The sequence below is a fragment of the Rousettus aegyptiacus genome, unplaced genomic scaffold, assembly GCF_014176215.1.
Source record: "Rousettus aegyptiacus isolate mRouAeg1 unplaced genomic scaffold, mRouAeg1.p scaffold_m13_p_11, whole genome shotgun sequence".
NCBI lineage: Eukaryota > Metazoa > Chordata > Mammalia > Chiroptera > Pteropodidae > Rousettus > Rousettus aegyptiacus.
Genome location: NW_023416286.1, coordinates 39,372,026 through 39,380,170, shown reverse-complemented (window position 1 = coordinate 39,380,170; position 8,145 = coordinate 39,372,026). Strand labels below are relative to the sequence as shown.

The 8,145-nt window shown below is 36.1% G+C and overlaps 1 pseudogene; it reads left to right on the top strand.

Annotated features, from left to right (window-relative positions):
• The first annotated feature begins 744 nt into the window (after window positions 1–744).
• LOC118609692 lies at window positions 745–863 on the top strand (annotated as a pseudogene).
• The last annotated feature ends 7,282 nt before the right edge of the window (window positions 864–8,145 follow it).

Genomic DNA, 8,145 nt, shown 5'->3' with positions numbered 1-8,145 from the left:
TATTTACTCAAGTTTCATCTGTCACATACATATTCAGCTGGCAGGAAATAATAAGGCATGAGGACAGGTGCACGCCTCCTCCTTTAGTGTCATTTCATGGCCAGTGGAGGGTGGCGAGCGTGGGTAGAGGAGGGGGAATATGATTCACCAAGTGTCGATAACTATTAAAGCTGGGTAATAAGTACAAGGAGATTTATTGGTCTCTCTACTTTTGCTAATAATTTGAAATTTTCCACAATAAAAAAGATAAATAAAATAAAATGTAAAACATCAAAAGGATACCCCTAGAAGCCGCACATGACTTCGCTTTACATACCAAGAGCTAAACTTTATCACATACCCACATCTAGCTGCAGGGAAGGACAGGTAATGTAGTCGCTGGGTACATGTGTCCAGTTACAATAGCTTTATTTTATCACATAGAAAGGGAGCATCATCAATATTGTACACCACTGACAGCTTCCATTCTCCTCACAAATGGAAGGTTATGGACCCAAAGTTTATAATAAACACTATGTCTCTTAATACCCCTATAAAATAAAGATGGTGATAACATCTAGCATGTATATAAAATAATGTCACAACAGCAAAACCAGGGCCAAAGAACCTGACTAGTAGTAAACACTTGATGTACATTAACTTCCTTTCCCTACTGCTTTTGAAGACCAAACGTCTTTTATGTAAAGATACATAAGCATCACTTTGATAATACAAATTATTTCACAAGTATAAAATAGTACTTATGTCTATGGCCATGCCATCCTGAACACACCCGATCTCGTCTGAGTTCGAAAGCTAAGCAGGGTCGGGCCTGGTTAGTACTTGGATGGAAGATCACCTAGGAATACTGGGTGCTTCGGGCTTTAAAAACTTAAAATTAAATTAAATTAAACTAAAATAAAATAGTATTCATCCTTGGTGAATTAAACACCTTTAGTCAAGAGTAATCCTGTGCATCAGGGAGTTAATTAGAGCTTAGCTTTCACTCATCTTTGGCAGTTCTCAAACATCGATGTGCATGAGAAACTTCTAGGTGCTTTTACAAGGAGATTCTTTGCTCCTATGCTATATCTACTAAACCAGAACTTTCCCAGGGGGTACCAGGAATCTATATTTTCACAAGGAACTTTAACAAGGAATTCTGAGGCAGTTGGTCTGGGCAGGATGCATGTGTCTTGAGGTACTACAAAGATGCTGGTAGAATTAGATTCATTGATCTTCAGGTTTGTGTTCTTAGGAATGTACAAAATTTTTTTAACTAAATGTTTATTTATTTTCCAGGGAAATTCTAGCACGGCCTCAGGAGAGCAAGTGCAAACACATTACATTGCCCCTGGAATGCCATCACCCTCTGCTGAAGCACTGGTCTCCAGACCCCACTTTAAGAAACACTGCTTGAAAAACAAAGCACAGCAAAGTTGTTTAACCTGATCTTATTGAAAACTTGCTGTGAACAATCTCACCATTGACAGTGGCTTACCGATTTCCTAATTTTCACAGAGAATGTGTTGTGAGCCGTAAAACCCTGTGATAAAGGTGGGGGGTGTAAAGTCACAAGAAGACGGAAGAGGTAAAATTGTAATTTAAATATGACTTTTGAGCACAAGGAAGAGTCCTTAAGCTAATCGTTTTGAAATCAGGCCATTAAAGTTCTTCTTCAAACCCCTTCTCTGCGATGCCAGGTATCATTACACCCCAAGGAGCATCTGGCTCAGCATGCCCAGCAGCCACACCTGCTTCCTTTCCATTTGTGTTTTCATCACTTTCTCTGGAGGAAGAAAACTCTCTAACCTGGTAACTCTGGATGGGGCTTTGGCAAATAGCATTTTACTTCACATCAAGTGACTTCTTCCTAAGAAATTATCACTGTTATAATAGGAAGACAATTAGGGAAGTGGTGAGAAAGATTAGATTAATATTGCTTCCAGTTTTTCCCATCTAACGAAAATCTGGGTTTCCATGTCAGAACAGTCAAGAGGTTTAGATCTCTAACGGGTGTGGTAATGGTGGTGCCTTCTAATTCGTGTGCTGTATTTGTATGTGTGTGTGTGCACATTTTAATTGCTTATTGTAAATCAAAAGTAATTGGGTGTATACTTATGCATAGTTTCCTCACTATTTTGCAGATCTGTGGGAAAGCATTTTTGCAAATGGGCATTACCTGCATACATGAAAAGAAGCTGCTCGAAGAGCTGGCTTACTACTAAAGCCTCAATGACTTGGAAAACTTCTTAGTTATGAAAATTTGTTTTGAAAAACATGCATACATTAACATGTACACACACATTAGAATGTTTTAAATAAGGCTTTACAAATATAATTCTACTTGTGAATATCTTTTAATACGTTGTTTTTTCCTATTCATTGGGAAAAGTTTGTTTTTTCTATGTTCCTTATAGTTAAAAAAAAAAAAAAAAAACCCAGAATACTATAGGACCATCTATGGAGGGGGTGGGGTGGGTGGTAATTTGGCATCGAATAAGATTATTTGCCACAATGTAAATATGCATATATGTATGTGTATGTATATGAGTGTATGTGTATGTGTCTTACTGTTAAAATGTACAGCCGAAACTTTAAAAAAAAGATTATTTGCTTTTTCAACATCCTTTTTTTCTTTATGGCTTCAGCACTACGTATTCTATTTGCTAAGAATTTCAAAGAATATAAACACGAAACAAGAAGAAATGAATCCCCTGGAATACCGATGTTTTTATTAGTCCAACTTTTAATTATGAGCCAGTGCTTATATGCCACATGTAGACTTGTTTAATCATTAGGTCTTGAACTCAGAAATTAACATGTTTCTACCAGCCGTGCTGTTTAGCACATCACCACTCACCAAGAACCATTTCTATTTAACTAACTCCCTCTAATCATTTCCCTGATATCTATACTCGCCTCATTCTCTCTGAATGTATAGTATGCAAGAGACACATGTGTATGTACACCCATATGTCTTCTCTGGTTTCCCAATTACACATATTCTTCCACCCAGTCTTTATGGTCTCTTGTCACCTTTAATTATACAATATATGCACATAGAGTCCTGAATGATGAGACGAATTTTGGGTGTGCCTTATGGAAAGCAGTCTTATTTCTATATAGCAAGGTTTTTTTTTCAGATTTATTACGATATAATTGATATAACACTATACATTTAAGGCACAATGTGATGATTTGATATACATATATATTACAAAATGATTACCAGTTAGCACCTTCATCACCTCACATAATTTCTTTTGTGTGTACGTGGTGAATACACTTAAGATCTACTCTCCTAAAACCTTTCAAGTACATAATACAGTATTGTTTCCTGTAGTCACTATGTTATACATTAGATCTCCAGAATTTATTCATCTTCTAACTGGAAGTTTGCACCCTTTGACCAACATCTCCCCATTTCCCAATCCCAGCCCCTGGCAACCACTGCTCTATTCTCACCTATAGAGTCATATTTTAATGTATATGTGCAGGTATATTTATATATCTACACATCACAATTTTTGTGAAATACCATAAACATAATCACCTTCAATCATATGCAAAAAATAAATATAATGTGAAAAAATATAAAATCCTAGACTGTTTTAGTTATCTATTGCTGTGCAACAAAACACCCCAAAATGTACTGCTTTTAAAATAAAAGTGACGTTATTTTCATTATACTATAAACTGACCGGGTGGTTCTTCTAGTCCTTTCTCCAGGGACTACCCATGTGGCTACATTCAGCTGGCAGGACAGCTCACAACAGGGCTTAGCTGAGACACCTGGGATGGCTCAGCCTCTCTCTCTTCATGGCCTTTCATTCTGGGGTTTGACATGGCAACAGCTCAAGGCAACATTCCAAGAGGGAAGTCGTAATACACAAATGCTTGACAAGGCTCTATTTAGGTCACGATTATGATATTCCATTGGCCAAGCAAGCCAGGGGCCAAGTTCAGAGTCCAATTGGAGGAGTACATAAGTGCTTGAATACTGGAAGGCATGACTCATTAGAAATCATTACTCTTAACAATCTACTACATGGTCCAATATCATATAGTTGCCCAAAGGTACTGAATATTGTCTCTTTATACAATGGATGAGGTATCTGAAAACAGGCAATCTAAAAACCTTTATATTGTATGTTCTGTAGGGCATACTTTACCTTGAAGACAGGCTTAACAAATGAAAAACACTCATGGGTTATTAAAAGCAATCGATAGCTTCTTTAACACAAGAGACACCTATTTCCTGCTGTGAACTAAAATGAGAAGGAGAATGAACAAGAAAAATGTGAAGAAGACACTTCAGGGTGGATTCATTTTCTTTGTCAGACAGCTTTTCTTGTTTGTATGTTCTCCCTGTTACCTTGGGCCAACTGCTGTGACTCTGTTCAGATTGCTGTGAGATTTGCAGGTGTCCTGCTCCAGCTTCTCTTCTCTATCCAGTGTTCTTGCCCTAGAGTGTGGAACAAGTTGTTAATGAGAAACAGAACCTCTGAGGATGAGAAAAACAGGCTAATGAGGCTCCAGTTTTATAGGAAAGAGGAAACTAAGAAATCCTAAGACAGTCAAGCAATCAAGTGGTTTCTGGGGAGAGCTCAAGGAGAGGCAAGTAGGCGTCTTATTGGATGACTCTCTGCCTGAGTTATTCCTCAAGAGATGGACGTGATTGCTCTCTCTCCTTAGCTGTTCCCTAAGGACCACTTTCTAATAAGTTACTTGAATTCGATCCAAAGAATTAAACTTCATAAACTGAACCAAACACCTTCATTTTGAAGCACATGTGTATATTATTTATAAAATTATTACTAATAACCCCAGAAGGAGAGGCTTGCCTTGGTTAAATTCGAGGTTACCTCATATAAATACTACTTGCCATGACCTTTTTTGCAATCTCACCTGAAACACAACACAAGAGATGTGGCACCAAGGAGAACTGTCATGAATGTATGGAAGTCACTTCCTGGAAACATCCTGTAAGAACAAAACTTTCTTTTGTGCCAGATCTTAAATCCCAAATGTAAGCAGCTGGAGCCAGAAGCTTGGGCTCAAAACCTGTTTCAATGAACTGGGCCATCAAATCCTTTAACCAGATACTATTCACTATCAATTATTAAATAAAAGTTAGGCTCTTTAAGAAGCATGAACATCTGCTGTAGTATTAGACTAAATTTCTGTATTAATAGAAAATCATAATTGAATGGACTATATTCAGGTGATCTGGATCACCAAGGAGGTGAGGTTTGGCATTAAAGGAGCTAGGGTGAATCAATTAAGCCAAATATTTTAGCCTTGCAATAACAATATATGGTTTATAGAGCCAACTCTAGATAAAGCTCTGAATTAAAATTTAAACTACACTTAAGCCTTATGATATTTAGATTTGGGGTCCATGCTGTCAGTTCACTCCTGTCCCAGCCATATCAAAATATAGCTGCTAAAGACTGAAATCTGAAATCTATTTTTGCAGTACCATCTGGGCTCAGAAACAGCACCAACCCATGCCATAGGTCTTTATTCTTACTTTCTAATCCTTTGTAAACCCACTCTAATCTGGCTTCTGCTGCTATCATTTCCCCTCCACAGTTTTCCATAAGTGTACTAGTGATTACATCACAACATCAGAGATTATATTCAGTTTTCATTTTATTAGACTTCTCTGTTGACCTCCTTCTCCATCTCTCTCTCTCTCTCTCTCTCTCTCTCTCTCTCTCTCTCTCTCTCTCTCTCATTTTATAATGTTTCTTTCTTTTTAATTTTTTTCTTTTCATATCTATATGGTTACTCTCATATAGTCTCATGGTGCTTATCTTTTTGTGATTCCATTCTTCAAAAATTCTTTAAACATTTATGCATAGTGTGATAGACAGAAAATGCGCCCCCCCCCCCACGATGTCTTCATTCTAATTCCCCAAAACTGACTTGGTAAAAGGAACTTGCCAGATATGATTAAGGATGTTGGGATGGAAAGATTATTCTGGATCATCCGTGTGAGCCAATGAAATCACAAGGTCTGTATAAGAAGAAAGCAAGAGAAAAAGTCAGATAAAAGAGATGAGACAATGGAGCCAGAAATTGGAGTGAGGTGCTTTGAAGATGAAGGAAGGGCTGTGAGCCAAGAAATGCAGGCAGCCTCTAGAAGTTGGAAAAGGGAAAGAAACATACTCTCCTCTGATGCCTCCAAAGGGAACACATTCTAGCCAACACCTTGATTTTAGATTTCTGAAGTCTATAACTGTTGGAGAATAAATGTGTTTTTTTTAACCCACTAAGTTTGTGCTTATACGTTACAGCAGCAATAGAAAACTGATACTTACAGTCATCTTATATCCATAGATACTAGTTCCATCATCTAAAATCCTTGGTGAATTAAATCTATTGTTTCTCTCTCTCAGGATAATTTGTGAGCTGACATTGGTTGATTTGAACCTGTGGAAAACCTGGGAGTCTAAATTGAGAATACACTAATTCGAAAAGATATATGCACCCCTATGTTAATTGCAGCATTATTTAAAGTAGCCAAGATATGGAAGCAACCTACATGACTATCAATAGACAACTAGATAAAGAAATTGTGGTATATATATATATATATATATATATATATATATATATATATATATACACACACACAATGGAATATTGCTCAGCCATAAAAAAATATATATGAACTTTTACCATTTGTAACAACATGGATGGACCTGGAAGTTATTATGGTAAGTGAAATAAGTCAGAGAAAGACAAACACCATATGATCTCACTTATATATGGAATCTAAAGAACAAAATAAACAAACAAAACAGAAATAGACTCATAGATGCAGGGACCAAGCTGACAGTTGACAGATGGTAACGGTCTGAGGGGTAGCATTAAAAAAAAGTAAAGGGATTAAGAAGTATGAATTGGTAGCTATGAAATAGTCATGGGAATGTAAAGCATAAGAAATATAGTAAATATTGTGATAATAACTATGTATAGTACCAGGTGAGTACTAGACTACTCAGGGGGATCACTTTGTAAATTATGTAAATGTTTAACCTCTATGCTATACACCTGAAACTAATATAAAATAATATTGAATGTCAACTGTAATTGAAAAATCAAAAATGTGGAGGGAGGTGAAGGGAAATAAGAGTTTAAACTTCTAGCTGTAAAACAAATGTCTTGTGGATATGGTGTACAACATAGGGAATATAGTCCATAGTGTTGTGATAGCATCGGATGGTGTCAGACAGTTGCTGGACATATCATGGTGATTATTTCTTTAGATATATAAATGTTGAATAACTATGATGTAAACCTGAACCTACTATACTATTGTATGTTAGCTATATTTTAATAAAAATCATTTTTTAAAAAAAGAAACTACATTCCTGAAGAGATTATTTGTTTTTCTTTCTCCTATCTATCTGGGCTTGCTTCAGTTTATTCCCAATCTCACAGGTTGAAATCTGAAAGTCTTTTTGTCACCTATCCAAAAGTCTATTCATCTGTCATCAGAGAAACGGGGCTACCAAGGACATTTTATTGGGAAGATTGAGCATATTTAATGTCTTTTTCTTTTACTTGATATAAACTAATAAAATAAGGATTGTTTATTTTATTATTTCAACAAACACTTATTGAGTACATATTGTAAGCCAAGCACTTTTCTAGGAATCGAGTATACAGCAGTGAACATTAAAAAAAAAATTTAAGAAAATAAAATAAAATTTCCCACTTTCACTCTAGTGGGTGGAATTGGGCAATAAAATAAGAATACAACACATACATCACATATTCATATACATATACATATAATATTTTAATATGATTAAGGGCAAGAAGAAAAATAAAGCACAAATGGAGAATGGAAAATATTGGTGTGAGAATTGAGATTTAGGCCACCCAGGCTCATTCAATTACTCCAAATATCTCCTAAGCGTGCAATATTCCAGCCTCATTTTCTGCTATCCAGGAAATTCTGTAAGCTAACAAATGTATTGATTAACTCACTTTGTGCTTAAACTAGCTAGGACAGATTCTGGTTTTTACACTAAGAAGCCTGACTTATAAAGTAATTTATAACGGAAAAGGTTTCAGGCAACGAGGAAATGAGAATCTGGAATCAGTTACCTAAACTGGTAGGGTTCTCAAACTAGTAAATATCTATTT